This window comes from Dunckerocampus dactyliophorus, chromosome 1 (genome assembly GCF_027744805.1).
Source record: "Dunckerocampus dactyliophorus isolate RoL2022-P2 chromosome 1, RoL_Ddac_1.1, whole genome shotgun sequence".
NCBI classification, from domain to species: domain Eukaryota; kingdom Metazoa; phylum Chordata; class Actinopteri; order Syngnathiformes; family Syngnathidae; genus Dunckerocampus; species Dunckerocampus dactyliophorus.
In genome coordinates this window covers 47,440,767-47,465,405 of record NC_072819.1, presented here as the reverse complement: position 1 = coordinate 47,465,405, position 24,639 = coordinate 47,440,767, and the positions used below count along the sequence as shown (strand labels likewise).

Below are 24,639 nucleotides of genomic sequence, written 5' to 3'. Positions count from 1 at the left end.
TACACACGAGTCATGTAATAATTTCTTGCATCCAACCTAGTAGGTTCTTCATTAAAGAAATTGGAACTTTGAGGTTGTTTAAACAAGAGAGAAATGTGAGAAAATTGCACGTCCTGATTTGGCTGTATAAGGGAAACAGGTTGTCGTCGCTACCACAACAAGAGACATTGGAGACTATAGGCTGGAAGTACTGTAAAATCTACTCAAATACTTATTTTATGGAATCAAATACTAATTAAGTTAATAACATTTATTTAATGTAATGTGTTGTTTGAATATTTGCAGTCATTATGTCTGCAGTCATTATACAACGGCGGTTTTACAACAGCTAAAAATAGAATACACAGACACACTTCCTCTTAACTTCAGCAAAAAAAACAACAATAAACATTTTTGTGCTGAAAACTTTAGCTTTCTTCTTCAAGACGCTGATGTTGTTTGCTGTTTTGTCAAAGCAGCACCACTCGTAACGAAAGAAATGAGTCCAATGCAGGCACGCAGAAGTTTAAACAATTTAATCTTCCATTTAAAATTTTAGAAAACGCTGTGGCTGTGTGACTTAGGACACCACCACCGAGTCGAGATGCATACTGAACCTTCCAACGTTGCACACACATTCAGTTCAGGCACCGTTTAAGCACCGGAACCATTCCAAACGTACCAATTTGGCACCGATATGGGATAATATGGGATACCCAACCCTGCTGTTGAGTTACATGAGGTCTTACTCCCCAGTTCAACCTCTCGACTTTGTGTTTGTCTTGTCTTGAGTGTTTTTATATTTTACCAAACTACTATGAACCTTCCTTCCAATTCTTGTGACGTAAATAAAGGTTCAACTTCTGAGATATTTGTATCCCCACCATGTCTTGTGGAAAAATGATTCCAATATAGAATATAATATATAAGATATGTATCTTTCCATTTTACCTGTTTTTTTTTTCCTTTTAGTCAATGCTAATCTTATCAGTGAGTCAATCTATGCATATTTGATCATCTTGTCATAATACGGCGACATCAATAAAAATCCCATTCACAATGACTGTTTTGATTGCCCTCCTGACTGTGCTAAAATCAAACACAGTTTGGATAAAAAATGGCCCTTGTGGGTAAACACGGCATATTTGCCAGCACAAAATATATTTTAGGGGGGCATGTATGATGCCAATAACAGTGTGGGAGGTTTGGTTTGGTCCATACAATGCACCCTGAACAGAGTGGAATGGGCTTTTATATAATTCTATGCACTACACGTCAGACCATTATTCCATACTCAAGCTAACATATGTCAGACCTTAATTAGTGATACTCATATATAATGCTGATGACCATAATTATGAAAATAAGGGTGATGACGTTTTACATGGAAAATTTTCCATGTAAGAATACCATCACCATTATTTTCATTAATCATTGTCATTAGTCATCATTAGCTGGACCACAACGCCTATTACGATGGCGTATTACAGCCACAGTGAGGAAAAAATAATCAGAGATTATTTTACAATTAATTTACTTTTAAAAACTTGTAATATTACAAGAATAAAGTCCTAAATTTATGAGAAAAAACTTGTAACTTTATGCTACAGGCATTGCCTGAGACAGCTAGGAAAATGGTAGAAAGTTTTGACCTTTGCCTTTTGGCAGAGTAAGGACGTGAGACAGGACATGCTAATCTGTTTGTGCTCAACTGCTCTGTTTTGCTGCCACGTTATAAATAAAAGCTTGCCTGAAGCAAGAGGAAAGTTCCCTTCCTTCCGGAAGAGCTCTGCTCTATTTTCCCTCTGACACGTACCTCACATACTGTAATAATACCACTTTATTTTCGTAAATTTACGACTTTCTCATAATATTACAACTTTTTTTCTCGGAAATTTAGGACTTTTTTCTCATAAATTTATGTCTTTATTCTTGTACATTTACAACGTTTTTTGTTGTACATTTACAACTTTATTCTTATGAATTTACGACTTTTTCTCATAAATTTAAGGTATAGGTTTAAGGTATGGTTTAGACTTGTGAAGAAAGCTGGGAAACTTCACGCAAAAAAGCCAGAATCTACCCTGAACACATTTGCAGTGAGGTAGCAGTGCTAACCCGTGATACAGTGTTGTCCTTGCGTCTGCCGATCATTTGTTGTTGTTGCTTAATTTATTGGTATTAATGTTTCTTCTGTTCTTATTCATTTTCTTGTGTTTTCTTTCTTGCTTTTTTTGGGAGAATGAACAGAACAAGAATTTCATTGCATAGTATAACTACTTGTTTTACTGTGCATATGACAATAAAACTCTTGAATCTCTAAAGATGCAGAGCCCTTTTTTTCCATTTAGCTTTTATAGTCCATTTGCTATGGGCCCAATGGTGCAGTGACTGACCAAATCCAGCAGATGGAGCTGTGCCTACAGGGCTGAAAAGGAAGAGAATGGCTTTGTGGAGAGTACCTGCGAATGTTTGTCAGAGCCATGGACGAAATGAAAACGAAAAGTCCAGGTTCTCATAGAGTGACAGCGGGGACGGATGATCTGGGGTGCTTTTTTCTTCAATGGATGAATGGAGCTTCAGGTTGTTCAGGGGCATCAAACAGCTGCTGGCTATGCGGAGATGTTGCAGGGGGCATCCCTCATGACAGAGGGTGCTCATCTGTCAGGCGGGCAATGTGAACTGCAGCATTGTCCTGTTGAAAAACCAGGCCATAACCACACAAAGGACTTCTTCCAGAAGAATAACCTCACTTTTAAACTACCTTGCGTGTTCCCCTGATCTAAATCCAATGGAGAACATGTGGGCGGCAAGGGACGTTTACAAAAACGGACATCAGCTCCAGACAGTGGATGTCCTCCGTGAAGCCATCTTTACCACCAACATTCCCACTAGCCTCATGGAAACACTGGCGTCAAGCATGCCCAAACCAATTCCTGGGGGGATTTACAAGAATGGTGCAGCTACTCATTGCTGAGTCATTTTTTGAACATTTTATTTCTATTTTAGGAGGGGGTTTCAGGTTTCTTGAGCTATGGTCTTAAACTTTTGATCAGCTGATGAGCAGCCTATTTCAGTTTAATGGTAATTTGCAATAACGTGCTTACTCCAAATATGTTTTGTCTCATTCGCATTCCTTCTTTTTTCATTTTGAAGCTTTACAGGAGTGTATAGAGTAACATTGTCTTTGGATGGTAAAAACTACAGGGGACCAAAACTTCCTTTTCCCCAAAAAGGAATACTTCCATCAGTACACTTTTGGGGTGTGTTCGTGATGAGTGTAACATCTGGGTACGGACGGCGCACTGCATTATGCGGTACTTCTTTGTGTCAATGCACTTGTACATGTAAAATGTTAAGTGTAACTATGGAAGTATGTGACGCCAATCGAGACACAGATTTAGTAAGTGCGATGATGCTGTGGCAATGAATGCATCACCAGTGCTTTTCTGTGTAGAAACTCAGTCCATAAGCTTTGAAACCAGAGGTTCCGGTTCGAAACATACACAGTGGTGTGAAGAAGTGTTTGCCCCCTTCCTGATTTGAATTTCTTTTGCAGTGATTGCCCCCTAAACCTAATTGGGCCCCCCTGGTCGGGCCACCGTGAGCAGCAGCAACTGCAATCAAGCGTTTGCAATAACTTGCAATGAGTCTCTTACAGTGCGGTGGTGAAATTTTGTCCCATTCATCTTTGCAGAATTGTTGTAATTCAGCCACATTGGAGGGTTTTTGAGCATGGAATGCCTTCTTAAGGTCATGCAACAGCATCTCAATAGGATTCAGGTCAGGACTTTGACTAGGGCACTCCAAAGTCTCCATTTCCTTTGTCTTCAGCCATTCAGAGGTGGACTTGCTGGTGTGTTTTGGATCATTGTCCTGCTGCAGAACCCAAGTTGGTTTCAGCCTGAGGTCACGAAGAGATGGAAGGATATTCTCCTTCAGGATTTTTTGATAGACAGCAGAATTCATGGTTCCATTTACCACAGCAAGTCTTCCAGTTCCTGAAGCAGCAAAACAGCCCTAGACCATCACACTACCACCACCATATTTTACTGTCGGTACGATGATATTTTTCTGAAATGCGGTGTTACTTTTACGCCAGATGTAAAAAAGTTGCTCAGTGTCTTTCTTATGGTGGAGTCATGAACACTGACCTAAACTGAGGGAAATGAGGCCTGCAGTTCTGTGGATGTTGTTGTGGGGTCTTTTTTTGACCTCTTGGATGAGTCGTGCACTCATGGGGTAAATTTGCTTTGCTGCCCACTCCTGGGAAGGTTCACCACTGGTTCATGTTTTCGCCATTTGTCGATAATGGCTCTCACTGTGGTTCTCTGTAGTCCCAAAGCTTTAGAAATTCTTAAAAATGGCTTTATCACCTCAATTATTCTCAGTTATGTTATTGTGTGTGTGTGTGTGGGGGGGGGGGGGGGGTATCAGGAATAGGGCAAACCCTTTTTCACACCAATGTATATATAATATTATATTGCATATTATATAGTATGCTAATTAAATAGAGTAAACGAAGCTACCCTTTCATTCACTTGATTTACATTGTCTGACCTGAGTAAATAAACATTTCACTCCATCCAGACCAACTGGCACACTGTGCCTTAATAAATAAATAAATACATCAAATGTTTGCAAAACCTACCCCACTTAATATGGTATTCACGTGCAGTACTGGTATATTAATCATTAATATACAGGGATACTCTTATCGTCTTAATGAGAGAGAGGAGGGGAAAATGAGATATGAGCAGATGTTCACGATGAAGCCTCATCAACTATGGTTACGTAAACCTGTCATCTTGCAGATCAACCACTAGGTGGCGGTGTTTACCTGGGTAAACAACAGAAGACAAGGCACACATTAACGTGATTGATTTGAAGGGAAATCCAAGGAGTAAAAGCAGAGTTAGGTGGTGTGGAAGCGGTAGCGTTTAAGTCTTGTATAAGGAATCGGATTCATGAGAATTAGTTGGAAAGCAAACGTGGCATAAAGATCATAATCAGTCATCCCCTACATTCATTACGTCTATGATTACGCTGCTATTATCTAGGTCAGATACATTCCCTTCCACATCCTTGGAGCACAAACCTTATTCATGGTTAATTGGGGGAAAACAGCATCTCGGTGAGGGTGAGATGCAGTGGAAGCTTTGCTTTCTGAGCTTCCCAAAAGATGGAGGAGAGCATAGCCCAACAAATATCACTCCAATTCTGCATCCCTATAAGAACTGTTGCAACACACAGACAGAAGAAACACATGCACATTGTTTATTAACGGCTGCATGAACGATGGATCACAATGAGATGAAAGGTGAAGACAATTTGTTTAAATATAGCTGTTAAAAATGAATCAAACAATAAACAACAACAGGCAAAGTGCGTGCTTAGCTTTGCTAAATATTTTCTGTGCAGGAACAGTCAGAATTGTCTTAAGCAGTGCGTCCCAAGCAGTGACGCACCCCTTCAGACATTTGACCTGAAGCCATTTTGATAAAGTTTGACATGAGCACTGATCAACAGGCAAGTAATCATCCTACATATCTTTTGTTCCAATTTGATGTTGGCATTCTTCCAAATATAAATAAAATGCTTGAGATTAAACACTAGTAATACACAAAATAATCATCAAACTTACTTATTTGTTGACATGATGCACACAAAGCAATGAACAACATCGTGTGCTGCCTCCTTCCTGCTTTCTGCTCTGTTCTCCATTGCGCCGTGAGGCGTTCAGGCACACTCGTAATTGAGAGGATTGGGCGCTAATTGTTTTTCATTTTTTTTCGCTACGAGTATGCCACTTTGAGAACCTAGGCTCTAAAGCACTGGATTTCTTGTACATATGTATATCATGTTATATACAGTATATTTTTGTAAACAAAAAGTTGAGGTAGAAAGTACACGTAATAAGCACCTCCATGAAATAAGTGAGAGCCAACAATGTGTGCTGTGGTACTTGTAGCACCATGATACAAGACTCAGGGTTTAAAGTTCCACTTCAGGAAAACATTATTGCTATGCTTTTTTTGCAGGCGCTCTTAAAGGTAAAGATTGAATTAAGATGAACCTTAAGAGCTTAAAGGTTGTTAATAAATGTATTTGTCACAATCCTGTGCCAGCATCTGTAAATGCCCATGCTCCCCAAACACATTTAATATACAGAGGGGGAAATAAATATTTGATCCCCTGCTGATTTTGGAAGATTACCCATTACACGTTTATGGTAGATTTTTTTGTGGGACCTTGGTTAGCATCATTAATCTGTCCCAGAAGGTCTGACTGAAACCGGAACGTACGCTAACTGAATCAATCTTTGCCATAAAAAATAATGTAAATCAAATGTATGCGTTCCGGACACCCAAAAATGTTCACACAAAACACATTCTGAAATGGTTTTACAATTATAGTTTTTCGTGCAGAAAATAATTTGACTTGATTGTTGACAAAGACGGCTATGAGGCAGCAGCGAGGGATGAATACGGATCAACACCATCTTCGTGTTTTGCGATGAGTTACTCCCTGAATTCAGTAGTGTTTCTCACCTTCCTTATCAAAATGCTGGCAATTGCAACTTTCTTGGGCTCCCCTGTGTGTTCTTTCGCAGCGGTGATCTATAAGAAGAGCAGAGACGTGCGGTGCAACAGTGTTAGTTAGCAAAGAACGATGGCGGCATCAGTCGATGAAGTCAAACACAGGCGACAGAGATGGACGACAAAAACTTACGCTTCCGGTTTCAAGTTCACAACAAGCTAACAAGCTGCTAACCTTTTTTGATAAAAATACGTTAAGAACACTTTGAAATCACACAGTGTATTAATAACACCACGGGATGTGTGCCATGTGTTAACAGGCACATATACGCTAACTGTGGCATAGTTTTGATGTAAATAAGTGCTAACTGGTTCGTACGCTAACAGAGGTTCCACTGTGTATGATCCCCTACTAATCAGCATAGCCACACTGATAGCCACAGACTGGTTATGTGCCTATGAAGCACACAAAGCAGTCCTGTCCTATTTAGGAAAGTACTCCTAAGCTCAGCTCACTATGTGGATAAAAGAAACCTGTCACGGAAACAGTCCATTCAAACCTCTACATCACCAAAACCAAAGAGCTGTCAAAGGACATCTGGGACAAGATTGTAGACCAGCACAGGACTGGAATGGGATACAAAACCATCAATAAGAAGCGAAGTGAGACCACTATCGCCGTAATCATCCATAATTACAAAAGAGGAGCTTGTTAAAAATGTCAAGGGAGATGGGACCACAGGAACCAAGAAAACCATTAGTAACACATTTCGCCGTCAAGGATTAAGCTTCTGCAGTGGCTGCAAGATCCCCCTGCTCAAGAAGACACATGTAGAGTTTGCCAATGAATGACTCAGAAGGAACTCTTTGGCATAAACTCGAGTCAACGTGTTTGGAGGCAGAGAAATGCTGAATATGACCCCGACAACAACATCTCTACTGTCAGACATGAGGGTGGAAACACTTGAGGCTGTTTTTTTCTGACCAAAATCTCTTCCGAGATGTGCGCAACGCGACAAGAAACGTCTGACTTCTGTGCTTGCCAACAGGGGTTTCTCCACCGAGTACAAAGCCACTCTTTGCTTTGGGATCAAATACTGTACTTACAGTATTTGCCTCATCAAATACAAATAATTTGATACTGTAACATTTATTTAGTGTTATTTTTTTATGATTTTTAAAAATATATATATTTTGTCTTGTTTTTCAAATTCTGAGCTGTTCATATCGTTGTAAGAGGTTAAACTTACAAAATCAACAGGGCATCAAATACTTACATTTCCCACTGTATATACTGTATACCCAAACACAGGAGGGAGATGCAGGAATCGGCCACACTCGCTGAATATGATTCTTTAGTCGTCCCTCGTTTATCACAGTTAATTTGTCCCAGAACAGACCGCAATAAGTGAATTTCCGCGCGAAGAACGATTCAATATTAACTAGAAAAGTACTCAGATAGCACAGGCTCCATCAAGCGCCATAGTTCCCCCATATTGTGATTAACACCATAAATATTAGTCCGACATTTATTTTATCTACATATGACTTAAAGAATGCTAACAATGCTAACATGTTAACGTTAGCATGATGACACCTACCATAATAGCGCTAAGTGTTTGTATAAGTGCCTACCTCCGAAAATGCTACAAAATGTTAGTATGATTATGTTAGCATGCTAACAAGCTAATGTTAGAATGTTAAAATCTATCATGATAGTGCTAAGTGTTTATAAAGATGTCTACCCATGAAAGGGGCAAAAAATGATACTATGCTAATATTAGCATGCTAGCATGGTAACGTTAGCATGCTAACACCTAGCATGATAGCGAAATATATCGGGAAGACTAAACGTCCCAAACATGTGCTAGGACTATTTTTTTGTGGAGCTGTATGCACAAATGCCAAAAATTCCTGGATCCAGACGGTGATCTGGATCACCCCAAAAATTGAATCAGTTCTTCCATATTCCATTTCTGACAATTCTTGAAAATTTCAGCCAAATCCATTTATTTTGAGCACAGACAAACAGATAAACGCCAGCAAAAACAAAACCTCCGCGCTGCGCTTGGCGGAGGTAATAAATTTAATATTTTTGTAGTTAGCGTATAGAAAACCTGTTTGTGACTTTCTAAATACAATTTTTAGAGTTCTTTAAATGTTAAATAACACTTATATAGTCACATTTACACTCCTATTATTCTTTGTTTACAACACATTGCTCGACTCGCAGGCTACGGGATCACTGAAAGGACACAAGTGCTAGCATAGCAAGCTACTGAGCTCGTTACGTCTTGGCTTGTGGTTTTGTGGCGACGACCCCAGGATGCAGAAAGCAGGAAGCAATTACAGGTAAAATAATAGCTGCAGTGCAGCAGCAGGGATTCAATAAAGACAGCTTTGCAGTAGCGTGTCAAGATTCAACAAACAATGCAAAGGAAAACTAAGAAGAAAGCACCTGAACTAAACAGTCAACTCGAATTAGCAACGGTTGTGAGTGATCAAGGAAAAAGCAAATCAGGCAGACACAGAACAGGCAGAACAGGAAGAGCTACCAAAATAAGACCATAAAACCGGAACTAAGGCATAAAAGTGAACATAAACCGAAATGTCGCACAGACTAACTCACAGAGCGTGACACATTTACTTAATCTAAACTTCAGAAAGTGTTTCAAACTGAGTGGGAAAGAAGGACAAAGTAAGAAGCCAAAACCTTACCACTTCCACACGAAATGGAAGGAGAACTGGGAGGAAAACGATGTCATGTGGGACATACCATGGCTGACTCCATGCAGTGTTAAGATAATTTAATCTGTCATGGCGCATCAATGTAACATTACTGACTCCTAGTGCCCAAAATACTACATGTAACTTGTCTTTCAATATTTTTTTAATAACGTGAGGGAGCCATGTTTGAACCACAGTGCAGCGAGGGACGGCTGTGTTCTCTTCTGTTTCTTGTTATTAATGAGCAACCTGTTTTTTAATTTTTTTTAAACATTAAAAATAAAACTCCAAAGGAGTCAGTGCTTCACCAGCCATGAACCTCAACACCCATCACTGCTGAGCTGCAGTGTCAGATCTCAAGTACCTTGTCTCTGCTCTGCCGGTGTTGCCTGTTTTCCAGTCAACACTATCTGAGATTATTTAGCACCATTGTGGAGAACAAGGTCCCAATTGGTTTTGAATATTTCCAACTTAATAAAGTTGCTGTGTATGGTTGAATTGAATTTCACTTTCATTTATTTGCAATTGCCCACACGGTAGTTCAAATAGAGGGCGATTTGGGGCTTTTCATATCCCAAACTGTGTGACACACACAGCGGGGATTTAACTATCCAAACAAACAGTCAGTGCCAGGAAATATTAATGGCAGCTTTATGTCAATGAAAAGAGAAGATGCAAATTACTGACTGCTGGTTGATTCTTGAGCACTCCAGGACTCATTTGGCATTTGAGAAATTAAAAAATACAATTCAGAGTTGTGGACATCCCGGTGCGGTGGGACCGTCCAACAGCGAGCGCATATCAAGGATGATGAGTGATCCAGCAGCTCTGAGCTGCATAAGTACAGTATTTTCTAGTGGGATATTCGTAGGTCAAGGACTCTGGCCTTTTGGTGTCAAAAGTTAGCTCACTGACACCAGTGGGACATCACACTTCTGTTTTCAAGTGTGTTGCAAAAAAGGCTTTACAAAACTCATTTTTCGATGCTAATTTCATGTTGGCTCACAGGCTGGAAGTTCAGTGTTACAGTATTAGATAAACCTGCACAATCCAATGTTTTAGTTTGTGTGTAATCCTTCAAAATGGCTATAAATTAATCAATGTTACATTGTAACAACAATAACGAAAACGCATTTTGCGAAGGTAATGATGATTGCCACTGTCGCAGGTTTGAATCGATCAATTTCTGTCTAATTGTGCTCTGACTTGCTGGTTGTTAATTATATTTATTACATACAACCATCATTTACCAATTTTGCACTGAAATAGCAGGTTTTGTTTTCTCTGCAATCTGTTATAGGTACTGCATGCATCTACAGTCAGGCCTTGCAACGTCCACTTCTGCAACCAATCGCTCACTTGCTGGCGCAGTTTGTGTCCTTGCTAATGAAACTGACAGCACAGACAGATGCAGGGAGTTTCTTTGAGAGCGAGTAACACATTGGGAGCCTTTTTAACCCCTTTTGAACATGCCACATTGGTTTACTGACTGTTTCCTTTGTATAGAAGCGCATCAACAAAGTAAGCCCAGGTGGACCTACATACTGCCACGAAGCATCATTAATCCTTTAATCCAAATAATTCCTCTGCCCATGTTGCGCATCAACACAAAATGCTCCACCGTGGGAATATGTTGCTGGCAGATATTTGAAAAAAAAAAAAAACAACCAAAAAAAACCCCAACAACAACCACATAACCACACAATAGGAGTTCCCAGTATCCCCTCACTGGACGAGCATTCAAAGCTAACGGTGACACGTGTTTGACATTTGAATGTCATTTGTGACTAATTCCACAGACAGTGACAGCTGAGATGACTCAAAAAATCAAAAATGAAGGCATAATCAAGCGGCAGCATCCTCTGTCCCAAACCTCCCACAATCTGCCGTTTGAGCGGCCTGGCTGTGCGCCCCTGTCTCTCTCCTCATGATGACCAATGAATCACTGTGATGCTCCCCTAGTGGGGCACACACACAGACACTAACATGTCTGTCAGAAAGTGTGCACTTGGATAATTCTACACATGGCTGTTGTCCCCATGAAACAACAGGATTACAGAGGATTTGGACTCATTCCACCTCGTCAGTTGAGACTTCTTATCAGCACTCCGCTCACCGCAGAAGTATCTTCAAACTTTTGAGATTGTTTGAACCCTATTGATTCTTAGGGACAACAAATCTGAAATAGTGGAAGTAGCTAGGGTCAAAGATCATAGCGAGACGTTATTGTTTTGTTACAGCTCTACTATTGAAACCATTTTTGTGGAGCGTGAAACACAAACCAGGAAAACTACAGCACTCTCTCTAAAATTCTAACAACAATCATTTGATGTTACTGCCACTGCCATCTTAGATGTGGCAAGAGAGGACGGGGAAGGTGCCTTATTCATACTCTGCATAAAATTGTACCAACCGGATTACAGTCCAAACAGAATCTCACAGGATTACCTATCACAGGTAAGGCTGAAAAAATACTTCTGGTTGTATTTGGCCATTATGACATCATTTTAAGAACAGAACAGAGCAACATTTGTTGACTTTTATGTTGTGGCATTATACTGCGGATTCCCGCCGTGAAACCAGCCTCCACAAATTTTGTAGAAAGGCGTTTTATTAAGTTTGATCATTTTTTTTGCATTTGTTTAAGGGGCATATCTGCCACATCCAAACATATCACTGCAACGGACCAACCATCTCAATGAGGTGTTTGCTTATTGCGTATACTTTACAGTTTGTCTATGGGAGTCTCTGTGTGAGTTTTGGGTTGTTTTTTTTGCGAAAGCGCGCTGTGACACTCGACTTGGGTGAATCAGGTTCACTTTAGTGAGTGACTCATAAAAATTCAAGTCAGTAAAAAGGAACGGAGTTTACCATCACTAGTCTGAAGTAGAACTGTGTTCTGGGCATTAGTCTTCAGTTTCGACACACTCCACTCAGAGGACACCGCTGTGGCTGTACTGCTGTTGTCTATGTTTAGCTTTGCTTCACTTTGGCCGCAAACTGACTGGTCTACGTCTGCACAAGGCAAATGAAACACTTAACCTTGCAGAATGTGGCTTGTGTTAGTGTGTTTTGGGCCTAAGCACACATAAAATCGTCCCAGTTTTTTCAATATCTCCTTGTGAGCAGCCACAGAATTGTCGGGACAAAGGTCTGGATGGTGTCTGATGCTGTCGCAATATGCGTGTTTGACGAAGAGTACTTGCTGTGTGCAATGCAGCTCCCGATGGCACACTCCATTTTTTTTAGGTCTGTTTTCAGCGAAGGATGTCAACTTGCCGCATGAGTTGTTGCTTGAGCCGTCCCTCTGATCTTTTGAGCAGAAATGCTCTTTCTCTGCTTTCGACTTCATTTTGCAGAAACTGGATGAGCCACCTTCCGTTCACCGCTGGGGTGAGTCTTGCGCGTGTGCGCTAATGCAAGGTTGCAGACGGCCACATGTGTCACTGTCAACCCCAAAGGACTCATCGTACAGATGTCTGAGCGCAGCAATATCTGCAGATCTTTTCACACGGAGTCAGGTTCAATAATTTCGACATGTGTGCACTGACTACGACGTCCTTCCTTACAAAGTGACTCTGAAGCATCGCTATTGCTGCATCATAGTTAGAATCAGTCACACTCAGTCCTGTTATTGTTTTTGCTGCTGTTTTGCTCCAGTTAGATAAGATCTCAGATAAGTGAATTTTTCATTCTTACACAGTGTGTTATCGTTGTGAATAGCAGTTTCATATAGAGACCAAAATTCTTGCCAGCGGCATGTATCTACATCACGTTATCACCAGTTTAGGAAGTTTAACAGTCTGTTGAGTTGATGGTCTGGTGGAATTTATACTTGCATCACTCACATGAGCGCTCACAGCATCCAGTTCCTTCTGAATGAACCTGCTAGCACAAGCCTTTCACGTGAGAACGAGCTCCTGGTAGTTCTGCGCTGATGCAATCTCCTCATTCAATTCCTCCGTCAGTGTTTCATCCCCAATGCCTTTATCCAAGTTTGTTAACCATTCTTCTTTCATGGACATCACAGTTTGTCACAGTCGGGTGGATTGTGAGGTGTTATTGAGACCTGCATTGTCGCTCGTTTCCCTCGAATTTGTTCAATGTGATGGGCCATTTCATTAATTAGCGTTAGCTGTTAGCTTCCCACTTTGATGATGTATTTCAATCTTCAAAGATTTTCAGGTTTTGACACCAAAATTGTACACAATCAAAGCTTCATGGCTAAATGGCCAAGCGGATGATTCTTTTACAGTACGAGCATTTATTTTGTTAGATATTATTATTACACCTTTGGAGTCAGTCTATTAGGTCACTGTATTTTCAGGCGAGTATCTTCTCATTGAAGGCCTTTTTGACACACAGACACTAACATAGCACAACCACAGTTGCACAACATTTAGATATGACTCATAGAAAAATACTGGGACATACTGATTTACTCTTTCTACGCCAGGATGGAACTTGTTTGTTTGTTTATGCGGCAAACAAACTCATTGGTATAACTTTCCTCATTTGAATTTGCCAAATGAATGTGCCTTACAGGATACCGTAGTATTGTGAAATCAAAAAAATCGCAAGATTTGGTGTTGTTTGTGCGATCCAAGATCCAATGCTGGTGGTAGCCCACCCACATCTTTTTTAACACCACATGATTCAATATGCCAAAGGGTAAAAAGCAAATATTGCATGATAACAGCGCATGAGAAGGGAGACAACGTTTTGGTGAAAATTTTCAACCAAAACCAAATCATGCGAAAACTGTGCCGTTCACAAACCAAGGTTTGACTATACTAATGTCCTGCTTTGGTAATACTTGACTGAAATTAGCAACATTGTTTTTTAAAAAGTCGAATCATTTCTATAAACTGACTTCTGCAGTTTATTCGGTGTCATTCCATAAATGATGATGGAATAAGATAACAGACAGTTGGATGAAACATTCTCAGATGGCATGTTGGTTTGAAATGTAAACATTAAATGTCTTCCAGCATACAGCGACAAGACTAAGTGAAAAATGCGCTCCAGGACAAAATCTTTCTGAAGGGTCAGTAAGGGCGGTTAAGAGGCGACTGGCAGAGTTAATTAACTCAGGAAAGCTACAGTGTGCCATACTGGGAAGATGCATCAGTCCACACAGCAACACACATTTGCCTTCCTTATCTGTAATTTTGCTTCTGTCCTCTTGATGTCTTTCAAAAGACATAATAATAATCAGTTTCTAACTAGGACAAATCTTGTGTTCAACGTTTTTGTTTTATTAGCACACCAACAAGAAACTAGCGACTTTTGGAGCCACATGCCATGTTTAGATGCTCGCTAAAAATTACAGATAGTCTTTCATCACCGCTTTTAAATGTGAACAACTACAACATGAATTTCCCATTAGAAATGTGTGATTGAATTGCTGGGAGGTGAGGTTGCCGAGTATACATTTTTGCGTTCTTGCGTCTCAACCTTTTTGAGTCGCAACGCCACAAGAGAACAGTTCACCGTGTGACTGTTTCATAGTCGTGCAACAGAGTTTTTTCCCATGTTGCTCCCTCCGCCGAAAGAACTCAGAATCAGATAATAGGTGTAGACGCTGTGTTTTGCCTAGTACCTTACGTTTTACTGGTTTCAAGCTTTTGTGTAGCTGAGAAAATTACATGGGGGTATGCAATGTTGTTTATGTTCGTGCGTGTCAATTCCTATTTGGAAATTATGTGAATCTTGCAAGAGCCGTTATCTGCTGTTCCTGGCGCCCTACGCTTATCACTCAGGTGGTGCTGCTAGACTTTCAGGTTATTCACCTTGAGACACCTCCCGCTGTCCCAGGTCTTGAGCTGGAACACTTTTTGTGAAGCCAACACTCCATTTTTTATCCACGTGACAGATAGCAAACCATGCTTGCTTTTTTTTGTTTTTTTCAGTGAACAGTTAAGTTAAGTTAAAGCACATTTCCAGTGCAAGATGATGACTTTCACCTACTGTGCTTGTACGTAAATAGGGTTACGTCGTACCAGTGAGGCAGTGTGTAATTTGCCAATTAACAAAAAAACCTGAACTCTTGGTTTTATTTTTCATTCTATTTTCATTACACCAAGCAAATGGACAGAGTGTACATTTTTTTTACTTGCACTTGCATCTACAATGATAATGTATATGCACCCATCAATTTTGCCAATTTAGAGTCTCTGATTACCCTAATATGCATGTTTTTGGAATTTGGGAAGAATCCGGAGAAAACCCATGAAAGCAAGTGTCGAACATGCAAACTCTACACAGATTTCATCCTGTATCTGCAGTCTGTGAAGCAGACGTGCCCACCACTAGTTCCCCTGTGCTGCCCACACAATGTGTATGTTTCGACCATTTTTCTTGTAACCCTGACCCTTTTTCATCACATTGCCCTGCTCAGTCAAACTGCTTGTGCGGTTGGTCCAGCATTCATTTACACGTGTCTCAAATGTCGGGAATTATTTGAATAAACTCAGTCTTCCCTGCTCAGGATGGATGACAATAATTTCTCCATTATGCTCAGAATTAATTCTATCAAGGGAGAGAAGATTACACAATGATGGGCCTGGTGAGAGCTGTGCCTGTCACGGTGGAATACCTCCATTAACAGATCTTTGAGATCGTATCTAATCTTTGGAATTGATTTCATTTCTTTTTTTGACATTTGTATAATTGAACTGGCACAGACCTTGGTTGGCAACTCACAGAGCTAATCCTACTTTTTATGGGAATGAAAATTCTGCAAATCAATCAAATACTCTTATGTTAATTATTCCATTATGCACAGCCATGGGTGATAACTAGGAGGAATTGATTGTAACAGCTGGGCTGCTGTTGACTTCCCGTTGTCATGCCATGGCTACCCACTATTTGCCAGTCTAATTAGCTCAGTTGCATTTTGAGGAACTTTTGAGGAACACGTAATATCTTTCCCATCATGCTGCATGACCGATGAAAAGGTTGTGCAGCTCATTCAGCCATCCTCTAATGTGTCTGCTGTACCCTCACAGATCTTAACAGCTCGACTCACAACATGACATTTACTTCACAGCCAAAAAACTAAATGCTTCTTCACCTGCTTTGGTTTTATGACACTGGTCTTTCGTCTAGCGAGTGCCATAAATAAAAAACACGTCACTTAGCTGGTTTCGGTTGACTGGGCAGGTCACAAGACCCCCGGAGCACCCTGTCTGTAGAATGTAGCAGGCTATGGCCCTGCCCCCACATGAATGCTCCTGGGATTTTTTTTTTTCCAGGTTGAAAAAAAATTGCATCAGCGTTATAGTCACATCCGGGTGTGATACATAAGGCACACCTACGTGCGGGGCTGTGAACAGACACTCAGACAGAACACCAAAACTACAGAAGAGGAAAGAACGCATGCGCATAAAGTCCGTCGTCTTCCGCTTTCCAGTGCTTGTCTAGACTGGCGATGAAGTGGAAATACTTCTGCGAGTCATTTTGGATAATGGATAATGAAGATCTTCTATTAAACAGGACATGTTAGGGCCGCATGGTGGTCTAGTGGTTAGCATGTTGGCTAACCACTGTCCGGAGATCGGGAAGACCTGGCATTTCTGTGTGGAGTTTTCATGTTCTCCCCATGCGTGGATTTTCTCCGGGTACTCTGGTTTCCTACTCTGAGCTCCATACCCACATTTCCTCCCACATTCCAAAAACATGCATGTTAATTGGAGACTCTAAATTGTCCATAGGTATGAATGTGATGTGTCTGTATGTGCCCTGCGATTGGGTGGCGACCAGTCCAGGGTGTACTTCGCCTGTCACCTGAAGTTAGCTGGGATAGGCTCCAGCATACCCTCGTGATGCTAATGAGGAAAAGAGGCATAGAAATTGGATGGATGGATGTCCTCTGTTATCCAGAATGGTTGTTGAATATAGTATTTTAGTTGGTATTTGGCCACTTCTTAAGTATCAAGCTCATATTTTAATACAGTTGTCCCTCGTTTAACGTGGTTAATTGGCTCCAGACCTGACCGCAAGTGAAGTGAATTTCCGCCAAGTAGGATTCATTATTAATAAAGGTAATATTTTTGTAGTTAGAGCATAGAAAACCTTTTTATAACTTTGTAAATACGTTTTTTAACATTATTAGAGCCCAGTAGTCACCCCAATATTCACCTTTACTCTTTGTTGACACTACATTGTGCAGGCTACGGGATCGCTGCAGAGACAAGAGGTAGCCGCTAGCATAGCAAGCTACCACGCTACCGGGCTAACTAGTTAGTCCCTTCACACTGCATGGAGTCAACCATGGCATGTCCGACAGGATAGAGTGAAAAAAGTTCTTCCATTCCATGTGGAAGTGGTAGGTTTTTGGCTTCTTACTTTGTCCTTCTTCCCCACTCTGTTTGAAACACTGTCTTAAGTTTAGATTAAGTAAAATGGAGATAAGAAACGGCCCGCCGCTAGCATAGCATGTAATGTAATGTAATGCCCGTCTCATCAATGTAACATTACTGACACCTTGTTACCAGAATACTACATATAGCTTGTCTTACAATATTTTTTAGTAATAATAGGCCATAGTCAACCACAAAACAGTGATTATTAATTAATTTGTTAATTTTTGAAAAAACGCGACAGAGTGAGGGGGGGATGTTCGAACCGCAATGTAGCGAGGGACGACTACATTACATTGATAACAGACTTATGTACGTCTTATATTTTATGTCTAGTTGTTATTTCTTTAATTTATCATCGAAACACAGCTCAGATTTCCTTCTTCCAAGTATGTCCACATACTTTCATACATCATGCACACATTACACAACCCTTGCCATCAAAAAAAGTGTTCAAAGTTGTGCGTCCGGGACTGGAAAACATTCCAATGTGTGTGGTAGCAGCATAAAAAGGAAATGTGGAGGATTCACATTCAAAAACACCCCCAGCCAAATACAAGGTACATTTGTACTTAAGTTAACCTACAGGTCATTAGTTCTTCAAGCTAACACTTTGTAATGGATACATCAAATTCTAGTTTTAAGGTACTTTCTAAAAATGTCACTGAACTCATGAAATGCAGGTAAAATGTATTTGTGAAATACCTTCACTTATCACTGTGTTCTGTTAAATGGTGAGTTCTGCTTTTGAAAGAGACCATTTGAAATATTTTTTTGAAATATTTGAAGGTTGTCAGTGTCTGATCCTTTGTACTATGTATTGTTGAACTGTTGAATAGCTATTGAATAGTGAAATACTTGCAGTATGTCATTGCTGGATAACATCTTGACATTGTGGGTAACAGTGACACAGTGAAGAAATGTAATTATTAGTAGTATTATTATTACAAAATTATGGAGGACTACAGTAACAAAGATTTTTACCTTTACTTTGAATTATTTTAATCGTTTTCCAGTGTTTTGCCATTTTGGCATGGGAGTTTGTATGATCAAACAACGGATATCTATTAACTTGTATGGCAACGGTAATAATTTTATCTAGGAAGAATATTTTTCATACATTTTGCATCCAATCCTGTGATGGAAGTCTTATATTTTAGCATTAGGCATATTGATTTGAACACAGAGAGTATTTCTGCCAGCATGTCAGACTTATTCGCTAGAAGGACAAATTATGCTTTGTTTTGACTATTTGCTCTTGGCTTGAGACCTTCTCTCTCCGAAAAAAAGTTTCTCCAATGTCGTTTCCACGTCATCAGGTTCTGATTGACCCGGAATATGTCCTTACACCCCTGATAATGTTTGTATAACTATGCTTCTGTCCTGTCCTTCGGGGAGGCACTTGCAGCAGACTCTCAAGTGCGTGTTTCGACGGTCTTCCCCTTCAGCACGATAAAAACCCAAAAAGACAGATCTGTCGTTGAGCAATTTCTGTCTTCTCTCCACTGGTGATAATGGAAATTGTCCACAACAATCCACCAAAAAATATGCCATTTTCATTCTTAAAATGTATCTCTGTTGTTGAGTTGTACAGTAAACAGAACACCCTAATAAACACACAGAACTTCAATTGGCATTTTTAGACACTTTCATAATAGTCAGGTTTGAAATACTCATTCTTCTTTGACCCTTCTTTTGACCCTTTTATTGAATGCAATAAACTTCATTCTTGTTCAACATAATTTGCTGGTATTCTCAACTCTTGTGTCTGCTGGTGAAAATAGTTTCTCCTTGGTATCATTATTCTGGTGCAGCCTCAGTATCAAAGCCTAAGCGACAATACAAAAAGAAGAAAACAAATAAACTTTTGGGAGCAAATATATGGAAGCATGACAGCTAAATATTGAACTGATTTGACACGCTGTGCTAAGGTTATGTGGAATTCCTGTTTGTTTTCTGTGCAAAGAAGTGAAAAGACTCCTATGTGATGAAATATGAGCTCTCAAGCAATTCTCAAGCCAAAACCACACCGTGGTTGAGAAGATAATACCCGAACTGAGTGATGTTCCCTTTGCGACCGGACCTTATTCAGTTCACCTGAGAGAACACACCTCATAGCGGGGATTCTAATTTATTTACATAGAATTCGCACCCAGTCAGATGGATGAAATGGCTGCGGACTTTTGACATTTCTGCCTAGGCGACCTTCAGACTGTGTTTTTTCTCCATCCTTGTGTGCGTGTACTGTATGTATATATTTGTAACACACTTGACCTCTGCCTTTGCAAAACAAGGGCCCATCTATTTTAGTGCAAACTCAGCAGGGCTCATCAAAGGTCTGCAAAGCTCAGATGCTTAATGAATATTTAAGTGGGTAAGTCAAAATTTAAGTTTGTAAGTCGGATAAATATCCTTACATATCTGTGGTAATGGACGGGTTGAAATTAACCAAAGAACCACTATGGAACCGTATATATATCTCTGTGCTCTTAACTACAGCTTTTTAATACTGAAGCTACACTATAATAAGAGGATGTTTTTCTCACAGCACATGTGTAACTTCCTCGTTACAGGTATCTATGCATCAGACGTGCAAGGTTGTGCGAGCATGTGCATATGCAAGCCTGTGCAATCAGTGAACACCCCAGATCATTAATCAAATCAAGGCCAGCCAAGTATGAGCTCCCATAAAGTCAGGGAGGGCTGGTGGGCAAAGTGGTATTCGCAGCCATGTGAGTGAAGAGTTGGAGAGTTTGCACCTACACCAGGGAGCTGAACGCAGCACATTGCTCCCACTAACCCCGCTGGTGGGGAATAGCGAGACAGCAGAACAAGAAAGTACATTTTCACTCTCACTACCACGCAGATATAATAAAGTTTCAGCAGCTTTTTGGAGAACAAATTTCGCATTAAATATGAGATTGTAGAAATGTAAGAAATAATTCCTCTGTGCAGTGACAGCCGATGCATTTGGTACCTGGGCCTTCAGTGAGCAGGACAGAATGATTTTTTTTGCCAGACAACGTGGCAGCCAGTACCAAAAAACAAAACAACGATAGTAAATACGTGCCATAGCAGGGATTTGTTAGTGATGCGCCATATAGGCGTTTTGGCTACGTTGACACTGCAGGGTGTGATGCCCAATTCCGATTTTTGTTAAAATCAGATTTTTTTATGTGGTCATTCATATTGCTAAAAAAATGCGACTTGTCAGTGTGAACGCAAAGCGCCCATGAAGTGACGTGCATGTGCAAAAGCACGACATCACTAATTCCCATGACTTTACGGAAGTAAAGATCACGCAAGTATGAGCACTCTTTGGCGCGTTTGTGGCACAGTCAAGGATTTTGTGCAAAGGGAGTTAATATTTTCTTAACCAAATGATTAGGGCTGAGCCGCATACTAGTTTTAGACGAGTATCTGTTATAGAGTACGAGCATGAAACGAGTACAGCCCATCATTATCTGTACTCGTGCTGAAGGAAAATCCTCATTGGGTAACTCCTTATAAATTCACTATTCACGCTTGAACACTCCTCCCTAGACAAACTTGTTGCAGACTGCAGCTGGAGAGGAGCGGTGTCTCACTCTTTCACACACAGACAGTGGCTTGATTCCAGCTCACGTTGCTCGAATTAGTACTCAGTTTTCCTCAGCTTGCCTCTACTTTGGTTTGTATGATATTTAAAGTTAGTTGGTAAACTTGTTTCATAACGTATGTGGTGCAAATGGCAGGACAGACTTGAAAATAGCTTGTGTCATGTTGTTCACTGCCTCCTCAGCTCGCCACTACTTCAGTGTGTATCTAAACTTGGTGAACTTGTTTCATTGCGTACGCGGTGCATTTGACAAGACAGATCTGTAAATGGCTTGTGTTGCGTCGGTCACTGACGATGTTTTTGGGGTTTTTTTCCATCTGCTTGCTTCTAATTTGGCTGGTGATATAAAGTCAGTTGGAAAACGTTGCTCGTAGTACTGAACGTGGTTCTTTTGAGAAAAATACAGTGAACAAGGCTGACAGATTATTTCCCTGTTTGCCATCACTGGATGTTTGCATGAATCACCAACTTCACACAAATCATTAAAAAATAATGAAATAATAGAGTCTTACAGATCAGAACAGAACAGAACAGATAGAGACAGTGGTGTACTCGCCCATCCCTACAAATCATCCTTTGCAGCAGATTAAGAAGAAAGAGGGCAAGAATTTTGGTGATGGCAGTTTGTAGAGAACTTGCTGCAATGTCTGTTCCGAGGAGCGTGTGTGTGTGGCAGTGACACTGTGAGCTGCTTCACTGACACTTTTTAAAATGTATTTACGGATGACAAGAAGAGCTTTTGCCTACATCAGTGAGTACCTTTATCAAAGTCTCGGTAAGCACGGCATTACCAGTTTTTCGATGACGCATATGTGAGATATATGCGACCTGACCGTTCACACTGCAGTCACATCGCATGTAAGATCGGAATTGGCAGTGTGAACATAGGGACACGCCAACACATTAAGTAAGATAACCACAATACCATACCAATACTCTATCAAGAATAATAGAAGTCACCTTATCTTATAATACATAGCCACCAATATGCCTGACTTACATTACCGCTAGTAAATAGGAGTTAATGACTAATTTCCTCCAGTGATTGGTGGTCCACAAGTACCACAACTCCAAAGATCTGCAGCATCTGAAGCAGTTCACAATCAATATTTATCTAATAACGTGACAAAAATATGAAACCTTTTAAGTGAAATACGTCTACTCACCATAGATGTCAATTCCTCCTTAGTCAGCCATCGTGGGTGGAACTTGCTTGTTGAACAGGTTTGCTCTGATCGACCAATCAGAAAACCATGGGCCCGCTAGCTGAGAGGTGAAGTCTGATTGGCTAAAAAAAACAGAAAAAACAGCCCCATTGCATATATTGGGTATGTGACATGGGCCGAAAATCGTAATTCTGAAGGCCCTGTGCAGATTACAGTGATATGGCAACACATAGAAGCTGAAATCTGATTGGACAAAAAATCTAACTTACACAGTACACTACTAAAACAGTGCAGCCAAGAGACACACTACTAAACAAAAATAATTGAGTGTTGGAATAAATTAACACAATTTCGTAGAACAAATAGTACAATATAAGTTGTGAATGTCGGTCAGTCTTTTAGGCCAGCAGAGAAGGATTTGATGGCCCTGACTACACAGCACTGATTCCACTGTATGTCAGAACATCACTATATACTGTATTTTAGATTTGACTAATAAGGAACCACATTTGTTAAAAATTAAATGTTGATATTTATGGATAGATTTCCACATTAACTATGATAAAATATAATGATAATGATACTGTAAAAGCTATTTTATTTTCTTTGGACCACGTTGCTATCGGAGAAGTAGTCAATGGTCACACAATTCAAAAGCTTTTCAAATTGTATTACAAAATAAGAGCAATGTATCTATCTCTAAAGCTGTAATAATATCTAACAATACTGAAGACAGTAGACAGGGACGAGCTGGTAATTCAGTCATACAACAATAAAAAAAAAAACTGGCACAAGAGACTGGGCATTGCACCACCTATGTTAGCAGGGGTGGACAGAGTTTGTCAAAAATAATTTCCCACTTGTGCAGGTGACCGAAAAAAAAACAAGTATTAAAAATACATGTGCTAAGTGGTATACACAAAGATAATCTTCAATTTTGAACCAGATTCCTTCAGCAAAATCCCAATGATATGATGACTCTAAAGATTACACTAACAGATTATCCTGTGGTGTGAGGTAGCCAATCAGGAAGCCATCAAACACAAGACGACGGAAGCATAACAAACAAATAATGGTGACTGGCAGCAGTACAAAATGTAAGATGGACTTCAGAAATGGAGGACCAGATATAAGCCAGTCTGGATTCTGACTGTCCCGTGTCAGAGTTTTTCATTTAATAAACCACATATCCACTATGTCATGAATGTACATAACGTATGTAATGAACATTGACATACCGTGTGTAATGAACATTGGATTTTCCCAGATTGAGCAGAGGTCTTCAACCCTTGGTAGCGTGGAAAACCTTTTTCAGAAGCAATGATTAAAAAAAAAGTCAATAAATAAATAAAAAAAGACACTTTTTTTGGTAAATGACTACATCAAGTTTAATGTAAATGCTTATACGTTTTGGAAATGTTGGCAATTATTTTATTTGAAAAGTAATATACAAAGACATGTATCTTACGCACATGTATCTTTATCGCTTCCAACCAAACCACTGTAAAAGAAGTACAAAGTAAAGTAACTACCCAGAACTTTCCACAATGGCATTGAAGACGTTGGGAAAACACGCTGGGCCAGTCACGCACACGTATCAAACCACACCATTATTGTACTGATGGTGAGTCACTGTTCATGTAGTGGGTTTAGTTTGATGTTGAACTTTTATTTGTTTTCTAAATGAGAAAATAACAATAGCATTAGATTACTACAGTATATAAGATTACAATGACATCGGACCCCTTCCGCCCGGTTTCCCATGTTTGTGGGAATGCGAGCCAGACTGTGGGCTCAAAAAACCTGGGAACCAATAGGTTTGAGGACAAATAAGACAAATAGTGAGGTGTAATCACAGTTACAGCAGCCGCACCACCCTTCAGCAAACCTGATGGAGACCAAAAATAAGCAAACTAACCTCCAGGGGTTTTCCAAGGCTGTGTGCCGGGTTTCCGTGTCTGTTTCTGTGAGTGTTCAGGCACACAGGCTTTTGGAGTCACACGAAAGAAGAAAGAGCTCTGAGAAGTTAGTTCTCTCCCTGCAGGAAATCGCTAACTCATCATGTGCGCTGACCAAAACAGGAACACAAACAAACCTGCGCATGGCTCCCCATGTTGCCTGGAAGAGAGAGAGAGAGAAAACTCTGGAGCAGATTGGGCCATTATCTTAAGAGTGTGAAATATGCTATGACTCACTGCTTTGAGGGTACAGTTGCCCGATGGCCGTGTGTGAGAACAGGGCATGACAGGTGCACAATCGCAACACAA

General features: G+C 40.3%; 2 long non-coding RNA genes across 2 annotated transcripts; both read right to left on the bottom strand.

The window, feature by feature from the left end:
* Positions 1-516: 516 nt before the first annotated feature.
* Positions 517-5,701, bottom strand: LOC129186082 (uncharacterized). The gene is made up of 4 exons (XR_008572195.1): positions 5,624-5,701; positions 5,078-5,216; positions 2,744-2,915; positions 517-2,674 (listed from the first exon to the last, which is right to left on the bottom strand). It is a non-coding gene; the product is annotated as an uncharacterized LOC129186082 (long non-coding RNA).
* A 413-nt stretch (positions 5,702-6,114) lies between these two features.
* Positions 6,115-24,424, bottom strand: LOC129186078 (uncharacterized). Its single transcript, XR_008572194.1, has 4 exons — positions 24,291-24,424; positions 23,611-23,678; positions 22,373-22,494; positions 6,115-6,599 (listed from the first exon to the last, which is right to left on the bottom strand). It is a non-coding gene; the product is annotated as an uncharacterized LOC129186078 (long non-coding RNA).
* Positions 24,425-24,639: the final 215 nt, after the last annotated feature.